Source organism: Oncorhynchus mykiss, chromosome 28, assembly GCF_013265735.2.
Source record: "Oncorhynchus mykiss isolate Arlee chromosome 28, USDA_OmykA_1.1, whole genome shotgun sequence".
NCBI classification, from domain to species: domain Eukaryota; kingdom Metazoa; phylum Chordata; class Actinopteri; order Salmoniformes; family Salmonidae; genus Oncorhynchus; species Oncorhynchus mykiss.
Genome location: NC_048592.1, coordinates 36,653,958 through 36,677,604, shown reverse-complemented (window position 1 = coordinate 36,677,604; position 23,647 = coordinate 36,653,958). Strand labels below are relative to the sequence as shown.

Genomic DNA, 23,647 nt, shown 5'->3' with positions numbered 1-23,647 from the left:
ATCACCCTGTAAAAACTGTACAGGGAGAACATATTGGATTTTGATTCCAATGCTTAAACCACTTGGCCATCGCAGCAGTAGGAATCTAAGGAAAGTGATGAGGAGAAAGCAGAAGTGGGCTATACGCTTCGAGCAAGGTGAGAACATGGGTGGGGAGACCCCATTGAAATTCAGGTCCAACGTCTAAAGAACTCGGCCATTGCAGCTATTGGAATGCAAGTAAAGGGATTGAGATTTGGAAACAGACATCATTGGTGCAAAATGGTCAACTTGATGGCACGACATATTGATCTAGTAACCTCGGTCCTTTCCAAAGCTGTGAAGGTTGGAAGTTTAATGTGCAAGTCAAAAAACTATGTGCAGAGAAAGTACAAGTGGACTATTCACTGAGAATAAGATTTTAAAAAGAGCAGGGAGACGCAATTGGGTTTCAAATCGGAAGACTTAACCACTTGGCTCTCAGATTTTCCATCGCAAATCTAACACAAACAACAGTATCTGTACTGAAGAGCCTATTTGAACTGTTTGTCAAGGCAGATATATTCTGAGCACTTGAATCAAAGTCGTTTATCTCATTCTGTCAATTTTACTTCTGTAAAGACGAGACTGTCTACTGAAGAGCCTATTTGAACTGTTATTCAAGGAATACATATTCTGAGCACTTGAATCAAAGGACAAGTCTATGCATTAAGCATTTCATCAATATCAAGTCACCAATGCTATTTTACAAATAAAGACTGGTTTGTCAATGCGATGCAAGCAGTTTTAAAAACTGTACAGGGAGACAACACTGGAGTTCATTTGCAAAGCTTAAACCACTTGGCCATCGCAGCAATAGGAATCTAAGGAAAGTGAAAGCAGAAGTGGGCTATACGCTTCGAGCAAGGTAAGAACATGGGTGGGGAGACCCCAGTGAAATTCAGGTCCAACGTCTTGAATCAAAGGACAAGTCTATGCATTAAGCACTTCATCAATATCAAGTCACCAATGCTATTTTACACTTGAATCAAAGGACAAGTCAAAGGACAACTCCCAAATGACATGTTGCAAATAAAGACTTGTTTGTCAAAGCGCTGTGAGCAGGGTTCGAACCTGCGCAGGGAGACCCCATTGGATTTCAAATCCAACGCCTTAACCTCTCGGCCATCACAGCTTCTCCTGTTGGCTACTCTGCCTTAACCAGCCCGCTATCTCGTTCTGTCCATTTTACCTCTAAAATGACCATATTATCGCTATTGAAGAGCCTACTTTAAATGTTTGTCATGGAAGATAAATTCTGAGCACTTGAATCAAAGGACATGTCCAAGCATTATCCATATCAAGTCCCCAATGATCAGTAACAAATAAAGACTGGATTGTTCAAAACTGCACTGGGCGAACCCAATGCATTTCGAGGTCAACGATTTAACCAGTCTGCAATCACAGCTTGCTGAGTTAGCTCACACAAGGACAAAAGTATCCAAATGCCTAGTTGAAATATTTTTCAAGTCAAATAAGCTATTTTCTGAGCACTTCAATCGTTAGACGAGCCCATAAAGTAAGGACAATTTAAATTCAGAGGAGACAGATCCAATTACTAAAGGTCTACTTTATCATCACCCTGTAAAAACTGTACAGGGAGAACATATTGGATTTTGATTCCAATGCTTAAACCACTTGGCCATCGCAGCAGTAGGAATCTAAGGAAAGTGATGAGGAGAAAGCAGAAGTGGGCTATACGCTTCGAGCAAGGTGAGAACATGGGTGGGGAGACCCCATTGAAATTCAGGTCCAACGTCTAAAGAACTCGGCCATTGCAGCTATTGGAATGCAAGTAAAGGGATTGAGATTTGGAAACAGACATCATTGGTGCAAAATGGTCAACTTGATGGCACGACATATTGATCTAGTAACCTCGGTCCTTTCCAAAGCTGTGAAGGTTGGAAGTTTAATGTGCAAGTCAAAAAACTATGTGCAGAGAAAGTACAAGTGGACTATTCACTGAGAATAAGATTTTAAAAAGAGCAGGGAGACGCAATTGGGTTTCAAGTTTGAAGACTTAACCACTTGGCTCTCAGATTTTCCATCGCAAATCTAACACAAACAACAGTATCTGTACTGAAGAACCTATTTGAACTGTTTGTCAAGGCAGATATATTCTGAGCACTTGAATCAAAGGACAAGTCCATGCATTAAGCACATTATCCATATCAAGTCACCAAGGATATGTAAAAAAAAGAAATGGTTTGTCATAGCGCTGTGAGCAGGGTTCGAACCTGCGCGGGGAGACCCCATTGGATTTCAAGTCCAACGCCTTAACCACTCGGCCATCACAGCTTGTTATGTTAACTACCAGTCGTTTATCTCATTCTGTCAATTTTACTTCTGTAAAGACGAGACTGTCTACTGAAGAGCCTGTTTGAACTGTTATTCAAGGAATACATATTCTGAGCACTTGAATCAAAGGATAAGTCTATGCATTAAGCACTTCATCAATATCAAGTCACCAATGCTATTTTACAAATAAAGACTGGTTTGTCAATGCGATGCAAGCAGTTCTAAAAACTGTACAGGGAGACAACACTGGAGTTCATTTGCAAAGCTTAAACCACTTGGCCATCGCAGCAGTAGGAATCTAAGGAAAGTGATGAGGAGAAAGCAGAAGTGGGCTATACGCTTCGAGCAAGGTAAGAACATGGGTGGGGAGACCCCAGTGAAATTCAGGTCCAACGTCTAAAGAATCGGCCATTGCAGCTGTTGGAACAGTTATAGGGATTGGGGATTTGGAAACAGACATCATTGGTGTAAAATGGTAAACTTGATGGCACGACATATTGATCTTATTGCGCCAAATCACGTATTAACCACTCGGCCATCACAACTTTCTCAATTAGCTCACACAAAGACAAAGACAAAAAGTATTCCGAGCACTTGAATCACTGGACAAGTCCATGTCTTAGATTCCTATCAAGTCATATGTTCAAAATACTGGTTTGTCATAGCGAGCAGATTTCAACCCTGCGCAGGAAGACAACATTGGATTTCAAGTCCACTCTGCCATCAAAACTTACTCTGTTATCTTGCAGTCCTTAACAGCTCGACTATCTCACAACCAACAGGATCTGTTCTGAAGAGCCTATTCATTTTTGTCATGGAAGATATATTCTGAGCACCTGAATCAAAGGACAAGTCCACGGATTAAGGACATTATCCATATCAACTCCCAAATAACATGTTGCAAATAAAGACTTGTTTGTCAAAGCGCTGTGAGCAGGGTTCGAACCTGCGCGGGGAGACCCCATTGGATTTCGAATCCAACGCCTTAACCTCTCGGCCATCACAGCTTCTCCTGTTGGCTACTCTGCCTTAACCAGCCCGCTATCTCGTTCTGTCCATTTTACCTCTAAAATGACCATATTATCGCTATTGAAGAGCCTACTTTAAATGTTTGTCATGGAAGATAAATTCTGAGCACTTGAATCAAAGGACATGTCCAAGCATTATCCATATCAAGTCCCCAATGATCAGTAACAAATAAAGACTGGATTGTTCAAAACTGCACTGGGCGAACCCAATGGATTTCGAGGTCAACGATTTAACCAGTCTGCAATCACAGCTTGCTGAGTTAGCTCACACAAGGACAAAAGTATCCAAATGCCTAGTTGAAATATTTTTCAAGTCAAATAAGCTATTTTCTGAGCACTTCAATCGTTAGACGAGCCCATAAAGTAAGGACAATTTAAATTCAGAGGAGACAGATCCAATTACTAAAGGTCTACTTTATCATCACCCTGTAAAAACTGTACAGGGAGAACATATTGGATTTTGATTCCAATGCTTAAACCACTTGGCCATCGCAGCAGTAGGAATCTAAGGAAAGTGATGAGGAGAAAGCAGAAGTGGGCTATACGCTTCGAGCAAGGTGAGAACATGGGTGGGGAGACCCCATTGAAATTCAGGTCCAACGTCTAAAGAACTCGGCCATTGCAGCTATTGGAATGCAAGTAAAGGGATTGAGATTTGGAAACAGACATCATTGGTGCAAAATGGTCAACTTGATGGCACGACATATTGATCTAGTAACCTCGGTCCTTTCCAAAGCTGTGAAGGTTGGAAGTTTAATGTGCAAGTCAAAAAACTATGTGCAGAGAAAGTACAAGTGGACTATTCACTGAGAATAAGATTTTAAAAAGAGCAGGGAGACGCAATTGGGTTTCAAGTTTGAAGACTTAACCACTTGGCTCTCAGATTTTCCATCGCAAATCTAACACAAACAACAGTATCTGTACTGAAGAGCCTATTTGAACTGTTTGTCAAGGCAGATATATTCTGAGCACTTGAATCAAAGGACAAGTCCATGCATTAAGCACATTATCCATATCAAGTCACCAAGGATATGTAAAAAAAAGAAATGGTTTGTCATAGCGCTGTGAGCAGGGTTCGAACCTGCGCGGGGAGACCCCATTGGATTTCAAGTCCAACGCCTTAACCACTCGGCCATCACAGCTTGTTATGTTAACTACCAGTCGTTTATCTCATTCTGTCAATTTTACTTCTGTAAAGACGAGACTGTCTACTGAAGAGCCTGTTTGAACTGTTATTCAAGGAATACATATTCTGAGCACTTGAATCAAAGGATAAGTCTATGCATTAAGCACTTCATCAATATCAAGTCACCAATGCTATTTTACAAATAAAGACTGGTTTGTCAATGCGATGCAAGCAGTTCTAAAAACTGTACAGGGAGACAACACTGGAGTTCATTTGCAAAGCTTAAACCACTTGGCCATCGCAGCAGTAGGAATCTAAGGAAAGTGATGAGGAGAAAGCAGAAGTGGGCTATACGCTTCGAGCAAGGTAAGAACATGGGTGGGGAGACCCCAGTGAAATTCAGGTCCAACGTCTAAAGAATCGGCCATTGCAGCTGTTGGAACAGTTATAGGGATTGGGGATTTGGAAACAGACATCATTGGTGTAAAATGGTAAACTTGATGGCACGACATATTGATCTTATTGCGCCAAATCACGTATTAACCACTCGGCCATCACAACTTTCTCAATTAGCTCACACAAAGACAAAGACAAAAAGTATTCCGAGCACTTGAATCACTGGACAAGTCCATGTCTTAGATTCCTATCAAGTCATATGTTCAAAATACTGGTTTGTCATAGCGAGCAGATTTCAACCCTGCGCAGGAAGACAACATTGGATTTCAAGTCCACTCTGCCATCAAAACTTACTCTGTTATCTTGCAGTCCTTAACAGCTCGACTATCTCACAACCAACAGGATCTGTTCTGAAGAGCCTATTCATTTTTGTCATGGAAGATATATTCTGAGCACCTGAATCAAAGGACAAGTCCACGGATTAAGGACATTATCCATATCAACTCCCAAATAACATGTTGCAAATAAAGACTTGTTTGTCAAAGCGCTGTGAGCAGGGTTCGAACCTGCGCGGGGAGACCCCATTGGATTTCGAATCCAACGCCTTAACCTCTCGGCCATCACAGCTTCTCCTGTTGGCTACTCTGCCTTAACCAGCCCGCTATCTCGTTCTGTCCATTTTACCTCTAAAATGACCATATTATCGCTATTGAAGAGCCTACTTTAAATGTTTGTCATGGAAGATAAATTCTGAGCACTTGAATCAAAGGACATGTCCAAGCATTATCCATATCAAGTCCCCAATGATCAGTAACAAATAAAGACTGGATTGTTCAAAACTGCACTGGGCGAACCCAATGGATTTCGAGGTCAACGATTTAACCAGTCTGCAATCACAGCTTGCTGAGTTAGCTCACACAAGGACAAAAGTATCCAAATGCCTAGTTGAAATATTTTTCAAGTCAAATAAGCTATTTTCTGAGCACTTCAATCGTTAGACGAGCCCATAAAGTAAGGACAATTTAAATTCAGAGGAGACAGATCCAATTACTAAAGGTCTACTTTATCATCACCCTGTAAAAACTGTACAGGGAGAACATATTGGATTTTGATTCCAATGCTTAAACCACTTGGCCATCGCAGCAGTAGGAATCTAAGGAAAGTGATGAGGAGAAAGCAGAAGTGGGCTATACGCTTCGAGCAAGGTAAGAACATGGGTGGGGAGACCCCATTGAAATGCAGGTCCAACGTCTAAAGACCTCGGCCATTGCAGCTGTTGGAATGCAAGTAAAGGGATTGGGATTTGGAAACAGACATCGTTGGTGCAAAATGGTCAACTTGATGGCACGACATATTGATCTAGTAACCTCGGTCCTTTCCAAAGCTGTGAAGGTTGGAAGTTTAATGTGCAAGTCAAAAAACTATGTGCAGAGAAAGTACAAGTGGACTATTCACTGAGAATAAGATTTTAAAAAGAGCAGGGAGATGCAATTGGGTTTCAAGTCTGAAGACTTAACCACTTGGCTCTCAGATTTTCCATTGCAAATCTAACACAAACAACAGTATCTGTACTGAAGAGCCTATTTGAACTGTTTGTCAAGGCAGATATATTCTGCGCACTTGAATCAAAGGACAAGTCCATGCATTAAGCACATTATCCATATCAAGTCACCAAGGATATGTAAAAAAATAAATGGTTTGTCATAGCGCTGTGAGCAGGGTTCGAACCTGCGCGGGGAGACCCCATTGGATTTCAAGTCCAACGCCTTAACCACTCGGCCATCACAGCTTGTTATGTTAACTACCAGTCGTTTATCTCATTCTGTCAATTTTACTTCTGTAAAGACGAGACTGTCTACTGAAGAGCCTATTTGAACTGTTATTCAAGGAATACATATTCTGAGCACTTGAATCAAAGGACAAGTCTATGCATTAAGCACTTCATCAATATCAAGTCACCAATGCTATTTTACAAATAAAGACTGGTTTGTCAATGCGATGCAAGCAGTTTTAAAAACTGTACAGGGAGACAACACTGGAGTTCATTTGCAAAGCTTAAACCACTTGGCCATCGCAGCAGTAGGAATCTAAGGAAAGTGATGAGGAGAAAGCAGAAGTGGGCTATACGCTTCGAGCAAGGTAAGAACATGGGTGGGGAGACCCCAGTGAAATTCAGGTCCAACGTCTAAAGAATCAGCCATTGCAGCTGTTGGAACAAGTAAAGGGATTGGGGATTTGGAAACAGACATCATTGGTGTAAAATGGTAAACTTGATGGCACGACATATTGATCTTATTGCGCCAAATCATGTATTAACCACTCGGCCATCACAACTTTCTCAATTAGCTCACACAAAGACAAAGACAAAAAGTATTCCGAGCACTTGAATCATCGTTTATTTTTTATTTTTTTCCTACTCAACTTTTTCACTCCGGACGCTTTATCAGGACACGGTTCGTCAGGACCTCCAACAGCCGAAGCTAAGTAGTAACATTAACATGATGCCTTCTAATTGCAGTCGCTGTACTCGCCTTACGGCGAGGATAGCTGTGCTACAAGCCCAGCTTCAGACGCAATCGCTAGGCAAGGGTAATTTCAGTGTAGGAAAGGATGAGACCGCGTCTGTGCCACCAGTAAGTACAGATAGTAGTATAAATCCCCTGGCACAGTCCCCGCAGCCGGACAACTTTCTCACGGTTTCTGGAAGGAAATGCTGTAGGAACGCTCAACCGGTGTCGCTCATTCAGCTGACAGAAACTTTCAACCGGTTTTCCCCATTAAGCAGCGGGTCGGAGTCAGAGGCCGAGTCTTCTCTGGTCTCTACTCCTCCCGTTACGGGGTCTGAGACGCCGAAGCTTCCCACCATTAGCTCTGACAAATTGAAAACTCTAGTCATTGGCGACTCCATTACCCGCAGTATTAGACTTGAGAATCATCCAGCGATCATACACTGTTTACCGGGGGGCAGGGCTACCGACGTTAAGGCTAATCTGAAGATGGTGCTGGCTAAAGCTAAAACTGGCGAGTGTAGAGAGTATAGAGATATTGTTATCCACGTCGGCACCAACGATGTTAGGATGAAACAGTCAGAGATCACCAAGCGCAACATAGCTTCTGCGTGTAAATCAGCTAGAAAGATGTGTCGGCATCGAGTAATTGTCTCTATAGCCCCCTCCCAGTTAGGGGGAGTGATGAGCTCTACAGCAGAGTCTCACAACTCAATCGCTGGTTGAAAACTGTTTTCTGCCCCTCCCAAAAGATAGAATTTGTAGATAATTGGCCCTCTTTCTGGGACTCACCCACAAACAGGACCAAGCCTGACCTGCTGAGGAGTGACGGACTCCATCCTAGCTGGAGGGGTGCTATCATTTTATCTACCAACATAGACAGGGCTCTAACTCCTCTAGCTCCACAATGAAATAGGGTGCAGGCCAGGCAGCAGGCTGTTAGCCAGCCTGCCAGCATAGTGGAGTCTGCCACTAGCACAGTCAGTGTAGTCAGCTCAGCTATCACCATTGAGACCGTGTCTGTGCCTCGACCTGGGTTGGGCAAAACTAAACATGGCGGTGTTCGCCTTAGCAATCTCACTAGGATAAAGACCACCTCCATTCCTGTCATTATTGAAAGAGATCATGATACCTCACATCTCAAAATAGGGCTACTTAATGTTAGATCCCTTACTTCAAAGCCAATTATAGTCAATGAACTAATCACTGATCATAATCTTGATGTGATTGGCCTGACTGAAACATGGCTTAAGCCTGATGAATTTACTGTGAATTTACGTTTTCGTCTTTTGAGCTTCTAGTCATGAAATCTATGCAGCCTACTCAATCACTTTTTATAGCTACTGTTTACAGGCCTCCTGGGCCATATAACATTTTATCATATTACTCCAGTGCTAGCCTCTCTACACTGGCTTCCTGTCAAAGCAAGGGCTGATTTCAAGGTTTTACTGCTAACCTACAAAGCATTACATGGGCTTGCTCCTACCTATCTCTCTGATTTGGTCCTGCCGTACATACCTACACGTACGCTACGGTCACAAGACGCAGGCCTCCTAATTGTCCCTAGAATTTTTAAGCAAACAGCTGGAGGCAGGGCTTTCTCCTATAGAGCTCCATTTTTATGGAACGGTCTGCCTACCCATGTCAGAGACGCAAACTCGGTCTCAACCTTTAAGTCTCTACTGAAGACTCATCTCTTCAGTGGGTCATATGATTGAGTGTAGTCTGGCCCAGGAGTGGGAGGGTGAACGGAAAGGCTCTGGAGCAACGAACCGCCCTTGCTGTCTCTGCCTGGTCGGTTCCCCTCTTTCCACTGGGATTCTCTGCCTCTAACCCTATTACAGGGGCTGAGTCACTGGCTTTACTGGGGCTCTCTCATGCCGTCCCTGGAGGGGGTGCGTCAACTGAGTGGGTTGAGTCACTGATGTGGTCATCCTGTCTGGGTTGGCGCCCCCCCCCCCCCCCCCCCCCCCCCTTGGGTTGTGCCGTGGCGGAGGTCTTTGTGGGCTATACTCAGCCTTGTCTCAGGATGGTAAGTTGGTGGTTGAAGATATCCCTCTAGTGGTGTGGGGGCTGTGCTTTGGCAAAGTGGGTGGGGTTATATCCTTCCTGTTTGGCCCTGTCCGGGGGTGTCCTCGGAGTGGGCCACAGTGTCTCCTGACCCCTCCTGTCTCAGCCTCCAGTATTTATGCTGCAGTAGTTTATGTGTCGGGGGGCTAGGGTCAGTTTGTTATATCTGGAGTACTTCTCCTGTCCTATTCGGTGTCCTGCGTGAATCTAAGTGTGCGTTCTCTAATTCTCTCCTTCTCTCTTTCTCTCTCTCGGAGGACCTGAGCCCTAGGACCATGCCCCAGGACTACCTGACATGATGACTCCTTGCTGTCCCCAGTCCACCTGGCTGTGCTGCTGCTCCAGTTTCAACTGTTCTGCCTTATTATTTATTATTCGACCATGCTGGTCATTTATGAACATTTGAACATCTTGGCCATGTTCTGTTATAATCTCCACCCGGCACAGCCAGAAGAGGACTGGCCATCCCACATATGCTCTCTCTAATTCTCTCTTTCTTTCTCTCTCTCGGAGGACCTGAGCCCTAGGACCATGCCCCAGGAATACCTGACATGATGACTCCTTGCTGTCCCCAGTCCACCTGACTGTGCTGCTGCTCCAGTTTCAACTATTCTGCCTTATTATTATTCGACCATGCTGGTCATCTATGAACATTTGAACATCTTGACCATGTTTTGTTATAATCTCCACCCGGCACAGCCAGAAGAGGACTGGCATCCCAACATAGCCTGGTTCCTCTCTAGGTTTCTTCCTAGGTTTTTGGCCTTTCTAGGGAGTTTTTCCTAGCCACCGTGCTTCTACACCTGCATTGCTTGCTGTTTGGGGTTTTAGGCTGGGTTTCTGTACAGCACTTTGAGATATCAGCTGATGTACGAAGGGCTATATAAATAAATTTGATTTGATTTGATTTGAATCACTGGACAAGTCCATGTCTTAGATTCCTATCAAGTCATATGTTCAAAATACTGGTTTGTCATAGCAGTGCGAGCAGATTTCAACCCTGCGCAGGAAGACAACATTGGATTTCAAGTCCACTCTGCCATCTGCCATTTACTCTGTTATCTTACAGCTCGACTATCTCACAACCAACAGGATCTGTTCTGAAGAGCCTATTTGAACTCATTTTTGTCTTGGAAGATATATTCTGAGCACCTGAATCAAAGGACTAGTCCACAGATTAAGGACATTATCCATATCAACTCCCAAATGACATGTTGCAAATAAAGACTGGTTTGTCAATGCGCTGTGAGCAGGGTTCGAACCTGCGCGGGGGGAGACTCCATTGGATTTCAAATCCAACGCCTTAACCTCTCGGCCATCACAGCTTCTCCTGTTTGCTGTGATGCCTTAACCAGTCCGCTATCTCGTTCTGTCCATTTTACCTCTAAAATGACCATATTATCGCTATCGAAGAGCCTACTTTAAATGTTTGTCATGGAAGATAAATTCTGAGCACTTGAATCAAAGGACATGTCCAAGCATTATCCATATCAAGTCCCCAATGATCAGTAACAAATAAAGACTGGATTGTTCAAAACTGCACTGGGCGAACCCAATGGATTTCGAGGTCAACGATTTAACCAGTCTGCAATCACAGCTTGCTGAGTTAGCTCACACAAGGACAAAAGTATCCAAATGCCTAGTTGAAATATTTTTCAAGTCAAATAAGCTATTTTCTGAGCACTTCAATCGTTAGACGAGCCCATAAAGTAAGGACAATTTAAATTCAGGGGAGACAGATCCAATTACTAAAGGTCTACTTTATCATCACCCTGTAAAAACTGTACAGGGAGAACATATTGGATTTTGATTCCAATGCTTAAACCACTTGGCCATCGCAGCAGTAGGAATCTAAGGAAAGTGATGAGAAGAAAGCAGAAGTGGGCTATACGCTTCGACCAAGGTGAGAACATGGGTGGGGAGACCCCATTGAAATTCAGGTCCAACGTCTAAAGAACTCGGCCATTGCAGCTATTGGAATGCAAGTAAAGGGATTGAGATTTGGAAACAGACATCATTGGTGCAAAATGGTCAACTTGATGGCACGACATATTGATCTAGTAACCTCGGTCCTTTCCAAAGCTGTGAAGGTTGGAAGTTTAATGTGCAAGTCAAAAAACTATGTGCAGAGAAAGTACAAGTGGACTATTCACTGAGAATAAGATTTTAAAAAGAGCAGGGAGACGCAATTGGGTTTCAAGTCTGAAGACTTAACCACTTGGCTCTCAGATTTTCCATCGCAAATCTAACACAAACAACAGTATCTGTACTGAAGAGCCTATTTGAACTGTTTGTCAAGGCAGATATATTCTGAGCACTTGAATCAAAGGACAAGTCCATGCATTAAGCACATTATCCATATCAAGTCACCAAGGATATGTAAAGAAAATAAATGGTTTGTCATTGCGCTGTGAGCAGGGTTCGAACCTGCGCGGGGAGACCCCATTGGATTTCAAGTCCAACGCCTTAACCACTCGGCCATCACAGCTTGCTATGCTAACTACCAGTCGTTTATCTCATTCTGTCAATTTTACTTCTGTAAAGACGAGACTGTCTACTGAAGAGCCTATTTGAACTGTTATTCAAGGAATACATATTCTGAGCACTTGAATCAAAGGACAAGTCTATGCATAAAGCATTTCATCAATATCAAGTCACCAATGCTATTTTACAAATAAAGACTGGTTTGTCAATGCGATGCAAGCAGTTTTAAAAACTGTACAGGGAGACAACACTGGAGTTCATTTGCAAAGCTTAAACCACTTGGCCATCGCAGCAGTAGGAATCTAAGGAAAGTGATGAGGAGAAAGCAGAAGTGGGCTATACGCTTCGAGCAAGGTAAGAACATGGGTGGGGAGACCCCATTGAAATTCAGGTCCAACGTCTAAAGAACTCGACCATTGCAGCTGTTGGAATGCAAGTAAAGGGATTGAGATTTGGAAACAGACATCATTGGTGCAAAATGGTCAACTTGATGGCCCGACATATTGATCTTAAGTAACCTCGTGAACCTCGTAAGCTGTGAAGGTTGGAAGTCAAAAAACTATGTGCAGAGAAAGTACAAGTGGACTATTCACTGAGAATAAGATTTTAAAAAGAGCAGGGAGACGCAATTGGGTTTCAAGTCTGAAGACTTAACCACTTGGCTCTCAGATTTTCCATCGCAAATCTAACACAAACAACAGTATCTGTACTGAAGAGCCTATTTGAACTGTTTGTCAAGGCAGATATATTCTGAGCACTTGAATCAAAGGACAAGTCCATGCATTAAGCACATTATCCATATCAAGTCACCAAGGATATGTAAAAAAAATAAATGGTTTGTCATAACGCTGTGAGCAGGGTTCGAACCTGCGCGGGGAGACCCCATTGGATTTCAAGTCCAACGCCTTAACCACTCGGCCATCACAGCTTGCTATGCTAACTACCAGTCGTTTATCTCATTCTGTCAATTTTACTTCTGCAAAGACGAGACTGTCTACTGAAGAGCCTATTTGAACTGTTATTCAAGGAATACATATTCTGAGCACTTGAATCAAAGGACAAGTCTATGCATAAAGCATTTCATCAATATCAAGTCACCAATGCTATTTTACAAATAAAGACTGGTTTGTCAATGCGATGCAAGCAGTTTTAAAAACTGTACAGGGAGACAACACTGGAGTTCATTTGCAAAGCTTAAACCACTTGGCCATCGCAGCAGTAGGAATCTAAGGAAAGTGATGAGGAGAAAGCAGAAGTGGGCTATACGCTTCGAGCAAGGTAAGAACATGGGTGGGGAGACCCCATTGAAATTCAGGTCCAACGTCTAAAGAACTCGACCATTGCAGCTGTTGGAATGCAAGTAAAGGGATTGAGATTTGGAAACAGACATCATTGGTGCAAAATGGTCAACTTGATGGCCCGACATATTGATCTTAAGTAACCTCGTGAACCTCGTAAGCTGTGAAGGTTGGAAGTCAAAAAACTATGTGCAGAGAAAGTACAAGTGGACTATTCACTGAGAATAAGATTTTAAAAAGAGCAGGGAGACGCAATTGGGTTTCAAGTCTGAAGACTTAACCACTTGGCTCTCAGATTTTCCATCGCAAATCTAACACAAACAACAGTATCTGTACTGAAGAGCCTATTTGAACTGTTTGTCAAGGCAGATATATTCTGAGCACTTGAATCAAAGGACAAGTCCATGCATTAAGCACATTATCCATATCAAGTCACCAAGGATATGTAAAAAAAATAAATGGTTTGTCATAACGCTGTGAGCAGGGTTCGAACCTGCGCGGGGAGACCCCATTGGATTTCAAGTCCAACGCCTTAACCACTCGGCCATCACAGCTTGCTATGCTAACTACCAGTCGTTTATCTCATTCTGTCAATTTTACTTCTGCAAAGACGAGACTGTCTACTGAAGAGCCTATTTGAACTGTTATTCAAGGAATACATATTCTGAGCACTTGAATCAAAGGACAAGTCTATGCATTAAGCACTTCATCAATATCAAGTCACCAAAGCTATTTTACAAATAAAGACTGGTTTGTCAATGCGATGCAAGCAGTTCTAAAAACTGTACAGGGAGACAACACTGGAGTTCATTTGCAAAGCTTAAACCACTTGGCCATCGCAGCAGTAGGAATCTAAGGAAAGTGATGAGGAGAAAGCAGAAGTGGGCTATACGCTTCGAGCAAGGTAAGAACATGGGTGGGGAGACCCCAGTGAAATTCAGGTCCAACGTCTAAAGAATCGGCCATTGCAGTTGTTGAAACAAGTAAAGGGATTGGGGATTTGGAAACAGACATCATTGGTGTAAAATGGTAAACTTGATGGCACGACATATTGATCTTATTGCGCCAAATCACGTATTAACCACTCGGCCATCACAACTTTCTCAATTAGCTCACACAAAGACAAAAGTATTCTGAGCACTTGAATCACTGGACAAGTCCATGTCTTAAAGAGATTATCCATATCAAGTCACCAAGGATATCTTCAAAATACTGGTTTGTCATAGCACTGCGAGCAGATTTCAACCCTGCGCAGGAAGACAACATTGGATTTCAAGTCCACTCTGCCATCAAAACTTACTCTGTTATCTTGCAGTCCTTAACAGCTCGACTATCTCACAACCAACAGGATCTGTTCTGAAGAGCGTATTTGAACTCCTTTTTGTCTTGGAAGATATATTCTGAGCACCTGAATCAAAGGACAAGGAATACATATTCTGAGCACTTGAATCATTAAAGCATTAAGCACTTCATCAATATCAAGTCACCAATGCTATTTTACACTTGAATCAAAGGACAAGTCAAAGGACAACTCCCAAATGACATGTTGCAAATAAAGACTTGTTTGTCAAAGCGCTGTGAGCAGGGTTCAAACCTGCGCGGGGAGACCCCATTGGATTTCGAATCCAACGCCTTAACCTCTCGGCCATCACAGCTTCTCCTGTTGGCTACTCTGCCTTAACCAGCCCGCTATCTCGTTCTGTCCATTTTACCTCTAAAATGACCATATTATCGCTATTGAAGAGCCTACTTTAAATGTTTGTCATGGAAGATAAATTCTGAGCACTTGAATCAAAGGACATGTCCAAGCATTATCCATATCAAGTGCAAGGACAAGTCCATGCATTAAGCACATTATCCATATCAAGTATCAAGTAAAAAAAGAAATGGTTTGTCATAGCACTGTGAGCAGGGTTCAAACCTGCGCGGGGAGCACCCATTGGATTTCAAGTCCAACGCCTTAACCACTCGGCCATCACAGCTTGCTATGTTAACTACCAGGCCTTAACCAGTCGTTTATCTCATTCTGTCAATTTTACTTCTGTAAAGACTGGAGAGAGACTGTCTACTGAAGAGCCTATTTGAACTGTTATTCAAGGAATACATATTCTGAGCACTTGAATCAAAGGACAAGTCTATGCATTATCCATATCAAGTCCCCAATGATCAGTAACAAATAAAGACTGGATTGTTCAAAACTGCACTGGGCGAACCCAATGGATTTCGAGGTCAACGATTTAACCAGTCTGCAATCACAGCTTGCTGAGTTAGCTCACACAAGGACAAAAGTATCCAAATGCCTAGTTGAAATATTTTTCAAGTCAAATAAGCTATTTTCTGAGCACTTCAATCGTTAGACGAGCCCATAAAGTAAGGACAATTTAAATTCAGAGGAGACAGATCCAATTACTAAAGGTCTACTTTATCATCACCCTGTAAAAACTGTACAGGGAGAACATATTGGATTTTGATTCCAATGCTTAAACCACTTGGCCATCGCAGCAGTAGGAATCTAAGGAAAGTGATGAGAAGAAAGCAGAAGTGGGCTATACGCTTCGACCAAGGTGAGAACATGGGTGGGGAGACCCCATTGAAATTCAGGTCCAACGTCTAAAGAACTCAGCCATTGCAGCTATTGGAATGCAAGTAAAGGGATTGAGATTTGGAAACAGACATCATTGGTGCAAAATGGTCAACTTGATGGCACGACATATTGATCTAGTAACCTCGGTCCTTTCCAAAGCTGTGAAGGTTGGAAGTTTAATGTGCAAGTCAAAAAACTATGTGCAGAGAAAGTACAAGTGGACTATTCACTGAGAATAAGATTTTAAAAAGAGCAGGGAGACGCAATTGGGTTTCAAGTCTGAAGACTTAACCACTTGGCTCTCAGATTTTCCATCGCAAATCTAACACAAACAACAGTATCTGTACTGAAGAGCCTATTTGAACTGTTTGTCAATATTCTGAGCACTTGAATCAAAGGACAAGTCCATGCATTAAGCACATTATCCATATGTATGTAAAAAAAGAAATGGTTTGTCATAGCGCTGTGAGCAGGGATCGAACCTGCGCGGGGAGACCCCATTGGATCTCAAGTCCAACGCCTTAACCACTCGGCCATCACAGCTTGCTGTCTACTGAAGAGACTATTTGAACTGTTATTCAAGGAATACATATTCTGAGCACTTGAATCAAAGGACAAGTCTATGCATTAAGCACTTCATCAATATCAAGTCACCAATGCTATTTTACAAATAAAGACTGGTTTGTCAATGCGATGCAAGCAGTTTTAAAAACTGTACAGGGAGACAACACTGGAGTTCATTTGCAAAGCTTAAACCACTTGGCCATCGCAGCAGTAGGAATCTAAGGAAAGTGATGAGGAGAAAGCAGAAGTGGGCTATACGCTTCGAGCAAGGTAAGAACATGGGTGGGGAGACCCCATTGAAATTCAGGTCCAACGTCTAAAGAATCGGCCATTGCAGCTGTTGGAACAAGTAAAGGGATTGGGATTTGGAAACAGACATCATTGGTGTAAAATGGTAAACTTGATGGCACGACATATTGATCTTATTGCGCCAAATCACGTATTAACCATTCGGCCATCACAACTTTCTCAATTAGCTCACACAAAGACAAAAGTATTCTGAGCACTTGAATCACTGGACAAGTCCATGTCTTAAAGAGATTATCCATATCAAGTCACCAAGGATATGTTCAAAATACTGGTTTGTCATAGCACTGCGAGCAGATTTCAACCCTGCGCAGGAAGACAACATTGGATTTCAAGTCCACTCTGCCATCAAAACTTACTCTGTTATCTTGCAGTCATTAACAGCTCGACTATCTCACAACCAACAGGATCTGTTCTGAAGAGCCTATTTGAACTCCTTTTTGTCTTGGAAGATATATTCTGAGCACCTGAATCAAAGGACAAGTCCACTATCCATATCAACTCCCCAATGACATGTTGCAAATAAAGACTTGTTTGTCAATGCGCTATGAGCAGGGTTCGAACCTGCGCGGGGAGACCCCATCAGATTTCGAATCCAACGCCTTAACCTCTCGGCCATCACAGCTTCTCCTGTTAGCTGCAATGCCTTAACCAGTCCGCTATCTCGTTCTGTCCATTTTACCTCTAAAATGACCATATTATCGCTATTGAAGAGCCTACTTTAAATGTTTGTCATGGAAGATAAATTCTGAGCACTTGAATCAAAGGACATGTCCAAGCATTATCCATATCAAGTACCCAATGATCAGTAACAAATAAAGACTGGTTTGTCAATGCGATGCAAGCAGTTCTAAAAACTGTACAGGGAGACAACACTGGAGTTCATTTGCAAAGCTTAAACCACTTGGCCATCGCTGCAGTAGGAATCTAAGGAAAGTGATGAGGAGAAAGCAGAAGTGGGCTATACGCTTCGAGCAAGGTAAGAACATGGGTGGGGAGACCCCAGTGAAATTCAGGTCCAACGTCTAAAGAATCGGCCATTGCAGCTGTTGGAACAGTTATAGGGATTGGGGATTTGGAAACAGACATCATTGGTGTAAAATGGTAAACTTGATGGCACGACATATTGATCTAGTAACCTCGGTCCTTTCCAAAGCTGTGAAGGTTGGAAGTTTAATGTGCAAGTCAAAAAACTATGTGCAGAGAAAGTACAAGTGGACTATTCACTGAGAATAAGATTTTAAAAAGAGCAGGGAGACGCAATTGGGCTTCAAGTCTGAAGACTTAACCACTTGGCTCTCAGATTTTCCATCGCAAATCTAACACAAACAACAGTATCTGTACTGAAGAGCCTATTTGAACTGTTTGTCAAGGCAGATATATTCTGAGCACTTGAATCAAAGGACAAGTCCATGCATTAAGCACATTATCCATATCAAGTATCAAGTAAAAAAATAAATGGTTTGTCATAGCGCTGTGAGCAGGGTTCGAACCTGCGCGGGGAGACCCCATTGGATTTCAAGTCCAACGCCTTAACCACTCGGCCATCACAGCTTGCTATGTTATCTACCAGGCCTTAACCAGTCGTTTATCTCATTCTGTCAATTTTACTTCTGTAAAGACGAGACTGTCTACTGAAGAGCCTATTTGAACTGTTATTCAAGGAATACATATTCTGAGCACTTGAATCAAAGGACAAGTCTATGCATTAAGCACTTCATCAATATCAAGTCACCAATGCTATTTTACAAATAAAGACTGGTTTGTCAATGCGATGCAAGCAGTTTTAAAAACTGTACAGGGAGACAACACTGGAGTTCATTTGCAAAGATTAAACCACTTGGCCATCGCAGCAGTAGGAATCTAAGGAAAGTGATGAGGAGAAAGCAGAAGTGGGCTATACGCTTCGAGCAAGGTAAGAACATGGGTGGGGAGACCCCAGTGAAATTCAGGTCCAACGTCTAAAGAATCGGCCATTGCAGCTGTTGGAACAGGTAAAGGGATTGGGGATTTGGAAACAGACATCATTGGTGTAAAATGGTAAACTTGATGGCACAACATATTAATCTTATTGCGCCAAATCACGTATTAACCACTCGGCCAACACAACTTTCTCAATTAGCTCACACAAAGACAAAGACAAAAAGTATTCCGAGCACTTGAATCACTGGACAAGTCCATGTCTTAGATTCCTATCAAGTCATATGTTCAAAATACTGGTTTGTCATAGCACTGCGAGCAGATTTCAACCCTGCGCAGTAAGACAAGATTTCAAGTCCACTCTGCCATCAAGACTTACTCTGTTATCTTGCAGTCCTTAACAGCTCGACTATCTCACAACCAACAGGATCTGTTCTGAAGAGCCTATTTGAACTCCTTTTTGTCTTGGAAGATATATTCTGAGCACCTGAATCAAAGGACAAGTCCACGGATTAAGGACATTATCCATATCAACTCCCAAATGACATGTTGCAAATAAAGACTGGTTTGTCAATGCGATGCAAGCAGTTTTAAAAACTGTACAGGGAGACAACACTGGAGTTCATTTGTAAAGTTTAAACCACTTGGCCATCGCAGCAGTAGGAATCTAAGGAAAGTGATGAGGAGAAAGCAGAAGTGGGCTATACGCTTCGAGCAAGGTAAGAACATGGGTGGGGAGACCCCATTGAAGTTCAGGTCCAACGTCTAAAGAATCGGCCATTGCAGCTGTTGGAACAAGTAAAGGGATTGGGATTTGGAAACAGACAGGGTTCGAACCTGCACGGGGAGACCCCATTGGATTTCGAATCCAACGCCTTAACCTCTCGGCCATCACAGCTTCTCCTGTTAGCTACGATGCCTTAACCAGCCCACTATCTCGTTCTGTCCATTTTACCTCTAAAATGACCATATTATCGCTATTGAAGAGCCTACTTTAAATGTTTGTCATGGAAGATAAATTCTGAGCACTTGAATCAAAGGACATGTCCAAGCATTATCCATATCAAGTCCCCAATGATCAGTAACAAATAAAGACTGGATTGTCAAAGCGCTGCGCGCAGGGTTCAAAATTGAACTGGGCGAACCCAATGGATTTCGAGGTCAACAATTTAACCACTCTGCAATCACAGCTTGCTGAGTTAGCTCACACAAGGACAAAAGTATCCAAATGCCTAGTTGAAATATTTTTCAAGTCAAATAAGCTATTTTCTGAGCACTTCAATCGTTAGACGAGCCCATAAAGTAAGGACAATTTAAATTCAGAGGAGACAGATCCAATTACTAAAGGTCTACTTTATCATCACCCTGTAATAACTGTACAGGGAGAACATATTGGATTTTGATTCCCATGCTTAAACCACTTGGCCATCGCAGCAGTAGGAATCTAAGGAAAGTGATGAGGAGAAAGCAGAAGTGGGCTATACGCTTCGAGCAAGGTAAGAAGATGGTGGTGGGGAGACCCCATTGAAATTCAGGTCCAACGTCTAAAGAACTCGGCCATTGCAGCTGTTGGAATGCAAGTAAAGGGATTGAGATTTGGAAACAGACATCATTGGTGCAAAATGGTCAACTTGATGGCACGACATATTGATCTAGTAACCTCGGTCCTTTCCAAAGCTGTGAAGGTTGGAAGTTTAATGTGCAAGTCAAAAAACTATGTGCAGAGAAAGTACAAGTGGACTATTCACTGAGAATAAGATTTTAAAAAGAGCAGGGAGACGCAATTGGGTTTCAAGTCTGAGGACTTAACCACTTGGCTCTCAGATTTTCCATCGCAAATCTAACACAAACAACAGTATCTGTACTGAAGAGCCTATTTGAACTGTTTGTCAAGGCAGATATATTCTGAGCACTTGAAACAAAGGACAAGTCCATGCATTAAGCACATTATCCATATCAAGTCACCAAGGATATGTAAAAAAAATCAATGGTTTGTCATAGCGCTGTGAGCAGGGTTCGAACCTGCGCGGGGAGACCCCATTAAGGAAAGTGATGAGGAGAAAGCAGAAGTGGGCTATACGCTTCGAGCAAGGTAAGAACATGGGTGGGGAGACCCCAGTGAAATTCAGATCCAACGTCTAAATAATCGGCCATTGCAGCTGTTGGAACAGTTATAGGGATTGGGGATTTGGAAACAGTTGGTGTAAAATGGTAAACTTGATGGCACGACATATTGATCTTATTGCGCCAAATCAATTAGCTCACACAAAGACAAAGACAAAAAGTATTCCGAGCACTTGAATCACTGGACAAGTCCATGTCTTAGATTCCTATCAAGTCATATGTTCAAAATACTGGTTTGTCATAGCACTGCGAGCAGATTTCAACCCTGCGCAGGAAGACAACATTGGATTTCAAGTCTACTCTGCCATCAAAACTTACTCTGTTATCTTGCAGTCCTTAACAGCTCGACTATCTCACAACCAACAGGATCTGTTCTGAAGAGCGTATTTGAACTCCTTTTTGTCTTGGAAGATATATTCTGAGCACCTGAATCAAAGGACAAGTCCACAGATTAAGGACATTATCCATATCAACTCCCCAATGATCAGTAACAATTAAAGACTGGATTGTCAAAGCGCTGCGCGCAGGGTTCAAAACTGCACTGGGCGAACCCAATGGATTTCGAGGTCAACGATTTAACCACTCTGCAATCACAGCTTGCTGAGTTAGCTCACACAAGGACAAAAGTATCCAAATGCCTAGTTGAAATATTTTTCAAGTATAATAAGCTATTTTCTGAGCACTTCAATCGTTAGACGAGCCCATAAAGTAAGGACAATTTAAATTCAGAGGAGACAGATCCATTTACTAAAGGTCTACTTTATCATCACCCTGTAAAAACTGTCCAGGGAGAACATATTGGATTTTGATTCCAATGCTTAAACCACTTGGCCATCGCAGCAGTAGGAATCTAAGGAAAGTGATGAGGAGAAAGCAGAAGTGGGCTATACGCTTCGAGCAAGGTAAGAACATGGGTGGGGAGACCCCATTGAAATTCAGGTCCAACGTCTAAAGAACTCGGCCATTGCAGCTGTTGGAATGCAAGTAAAGTGATTGGGATTTGGAAACAGACATCATTGGTGTAAAGTGGTCAACTTGATGGCACGACATAATGATCTTATTGCGCCAAGTAACCTCGGTCCTTTCCAAAGCTGTGAAGGTTGGAAGTTTAATGTGCAAGTCAAAAAACTATGTGCAGAGAAAGTACAAGTGAACTATTCACTGAGAATAAGATTTTAAAAAGAGCAGGGAGTCAAGTCTGAGGACTTAACCACTTGACTCTCAGATTTTCCATCGCAAATCTAACACAAACAGCAGTATCTGTACTGAAGAGCCTATTTGAACTGCTTGTAAAGGCAGATATATTCTGAGCACTTGAATCAAAGGACAAGTCCATGCATTAAGCACATTATCCATATCAAGTCACCAAGGATATGTAAAAAAAGAAATGGTTTGTCATAGCGCTGTGAGCAGGATTCGAACCAGCGCGGGGAGACCCCATTGGATTTCAAGTCCAACGCCTTAACCACTCGGCCATCACAGCTTGCTCTATTAACTACCAGGCCTTAACCAGTCGTTTATCTCATTCTGTCAATTTTAGTTCTGTAAAGACGAGACTGTCTACTGAAGAGCCTATTTGAACTGTTATTCAAGGAATACATATTCTGAGCACTTGAATCAAAGGACAAGTCTATGCATAAAGCATTTCATCAATATCAAGTCACCAATGCTATTTTACAAATAAAGACTGGTTTGTCAATGCGATGCAAGCAGTTTTAAAAACTGTACAGGGAGACAACACTGGAGTTCATTTGCAAAGTTTAAACCACTTGGCCATCGCAGCAGTAGGAATCTAAGGAAAGTGATGAGGAGAAAGCAGAAGTGGGCTATACGCTTCGAGCAAGGTAAGAACATGGGTGGGGAGACCCCATTGAAATTCAGGTCCAACGTCTAAAGAACTCGACCATTGCAGCTGTTGGAATGCAAGTAAAGGGATTGAGATTTGGAAACAGACATCATTGGTGCAAAATGGTCAACTTGATGGCCCGACATATTGATCTTAAGTAACCTCGGTCCTTTCCAAAGCTGTGAAGGTTGGAAGTCAAAAAACTATGTGCAGAGAAAGTACAAGTGAACTATTCACTGAGAATAAGATTTTAAAAAGAGCAGGGAGACGCAATTGGGTTTCAAGTCTGAGGACTTGGCTCTCAGTCTATGCATTAAGCACTTCATCAATATCAATATCAATATCAAGTCACCAATGCTATTTTACAAATAAAGACTGGTTTGTCAATGCGATGCAAGCAGTTTTAAAAACTGTACAGGGAGACAAAACTGGAGTTCATTTGCAAAGCTTAAACCACTTGGCCATCGCAGCAGTAGGAATCTAAGGAAAGTGATGAGGAGAAAGCAGAAGTGGGCTATACGCTTCGAGCAAGGTAAGAACATGGGTGGGGAGACCCCATTGAAATTCAGGTCCAACGAACAAGTAAAGGGATTGGGATTTGGAAACAGACATCATTGGTGTAAAATGGTAAACTTGATGGCACGACATATTGATCTTATTGCGCCAAATCACGTATTAACCATTCGGCCATCACAACTTTCTCAATTAGCTCACACAAAGACAAAAGTATTCCTTTTTGTCTTGGAAGATATATTCTGAGCACCTGAATCAAAGGACAAGTCCACGGATTAAGGACATTATCCATATCAACTCCCCAATGACATGTTGCAATTAAAGACTGGTTTGTCAATGCGCTATGAGCAGGGTTCAAACCTGCGCGGGGAGACCCCATCGGATTTCGAATCCAACGCCTTAACCTCTCGGCCATCACAGCTTTCTCAACTAGCTCACAAAAAGACAAAAGTATTCTGAGCACTTGAATCACTGGACAAGTCCATGTCTTAAAGAGATTATCCATATCAAGTCACCAAGGATATGTTCAAAATACTGGTTTGTCATAGCACTGCGAGCAGATTTC

The 23,647-nt window shown here is 42.4% G+C and overlaps 18 non-coding genes across 18 annotated transcripts; all 18 read right to left on the bottom strand.

The window, feature by feature from the left end:
• Positions 1-1,071: 1,071 nt before the first annotated feature.
• Positions 1,072-1,153, bottom strand: trnas-uga. The gene has a single exon. It is a non-coding gene; the product is annotated as a tRNA-Ser (tRNA).
• A 1,081-nt stretch (positions 1,154-2,234) lies between these two features.
• On the bottom strand, positions 2,235-2,316 carry trnas-uga. The gene has a single exon. It is a non-coding gene; the product is annotated as a tRNA-Ser (tRNA).
• A 925-nt stretch (positions 2,317-3,241) lies between these two features.
• On the bottom strand, positions 3,242-3,323 carry trnas-cga. Its single transcript has one exon. It is a non-coding gene; the product is annotated as a tRNA-Ser (tRNA).
• A 1,081-nt stretch (positions 3,324-4,404) lies between these two features.
• trnas-uga lies at positions 4,405-4,486 on the bottom strand. The gene has a single exon. It is a non-coding gene; the product is annotated as a tRNA-Ser (tRNA).
• Positions 4,487-5,411: 925 nt separating this feature from the next.
• Positions 5,412-5,493, bottom strand: trnas-cga. Its single transcript has one exon. It is a non-coding gene; the product is annotated as a tRNA-Ser (tRNA).
• A 1,080-nt stretch (positions 5,494-6,573) lies between these two features.
• On the bottom strand, positions 6,574-6,655 carry trnas-uga. Its single transcript has one exon. It is a non-coding gene; the product is annotated as a tRNA-Ser (tRNA).
• A 4,029-nt stretch (positions 6,656-10,684) lies between these two features.
• Positions 10,685-10,768, bottom strand: trnas-cga. The gene has a single exon. It is a non-coding gene; the product is annotated as a tRNA-Ser (tRNA).
• Positions 10,769-11,849: 1,081 nt separating this feature from the next.
• Positions 11,850-11,931, bottom strand: trnas-uga. The gene has a single exon. It is a non-coding gene; the product is annotated as a tRNA-Ser (tRNA).
• Positions 11,932-12,773: 842 nt separating this feature from the next.
• Positions 12,774-12,855, bottom strand: trnas-uga. Its single transcript has one exon. It is a non-coding gene; the product is annotated as a tRNA-Ser (tRNA).
• Positions 12,856-13,697: 842 nt separating this feature from the next.
• On the bottom strand, positions 13,698-13,779 carry trnas-uga. The gene has a single exon. It is a non-coding gene; the product is annotated as a tRNA-Ser (tRNA).
• A 1,019-nt stretch (positions 13,780-14,798) lies between these two features.
• Positions 14,799-14,880, bottom strand: trnas-cga. Its single transcript has one exon. It is a non-coding gene; the product is annotated as a tRNA-Ser (tRNA).
• A 245-nt stretch (positions 14,881-15,125) lies between these two features.
• Positions 15,126-15,207, bottom strand: trnas-uga. The gene has a single exon. It is a non-coding gene; the product is annotated as a tRNA-Ser (tRNA).
• A 1,063-nt stretch (positions 15,208-16,270) lies between these two features.
• trnas-uga lies at positions 16,271-16,352 on the bottom strand. The gene has a single exon. It is a non-coding gene; the product is annotated as a tRNA-Ser (tRNA).
• An 870-nt stretch (positions 16,353-17,222) lies between these two features.
• On the bottom strand, positions 17,223-17,304 carry trnas-cga. The gene has a single exon. It is a non-coding gene; the product is annotated as a tRNA-Ser (tRNA).
• Positions 17,305-18,151: 847 nt separating this feature from the next.
• On the bottom strand, positions 18,152-18,233 carry trnas-uga. Its single transcript has one exon. It is a non-coding gene; the product is annotated as a tRNA-Ser (tRNA).
• Positions 18,234-19,415: 1,182 nt separating this feature from the next.
• trnas-cga lies at positions 19,416-19,500 on the bottom strand. Its single transcript has one exon. It is a non-coding gene; the product is annotated as a tRNA-Ser (tRNA).
• Positions 19,501-22,124: 2,624 nt separating this feature from the next.
• Positions 22,125-22,206, bottom strand: trnas-uga. Its single transcript has one exon. It is a non-coding gene; the product is annotated as a tRNA-Ser (tRNA).
• Positions 22,207-23,421: 1,215 nt separating this feature from the next.
• On the bottom strand, positions 23,422-23,503 carry trnas-cga. The gene has a single exon. It is a non-coding gene; the product is annotated as a tRNA-Ser (tRNA).
• Positions 23,504-23,647: the final 144 nt, after the last annotated feature.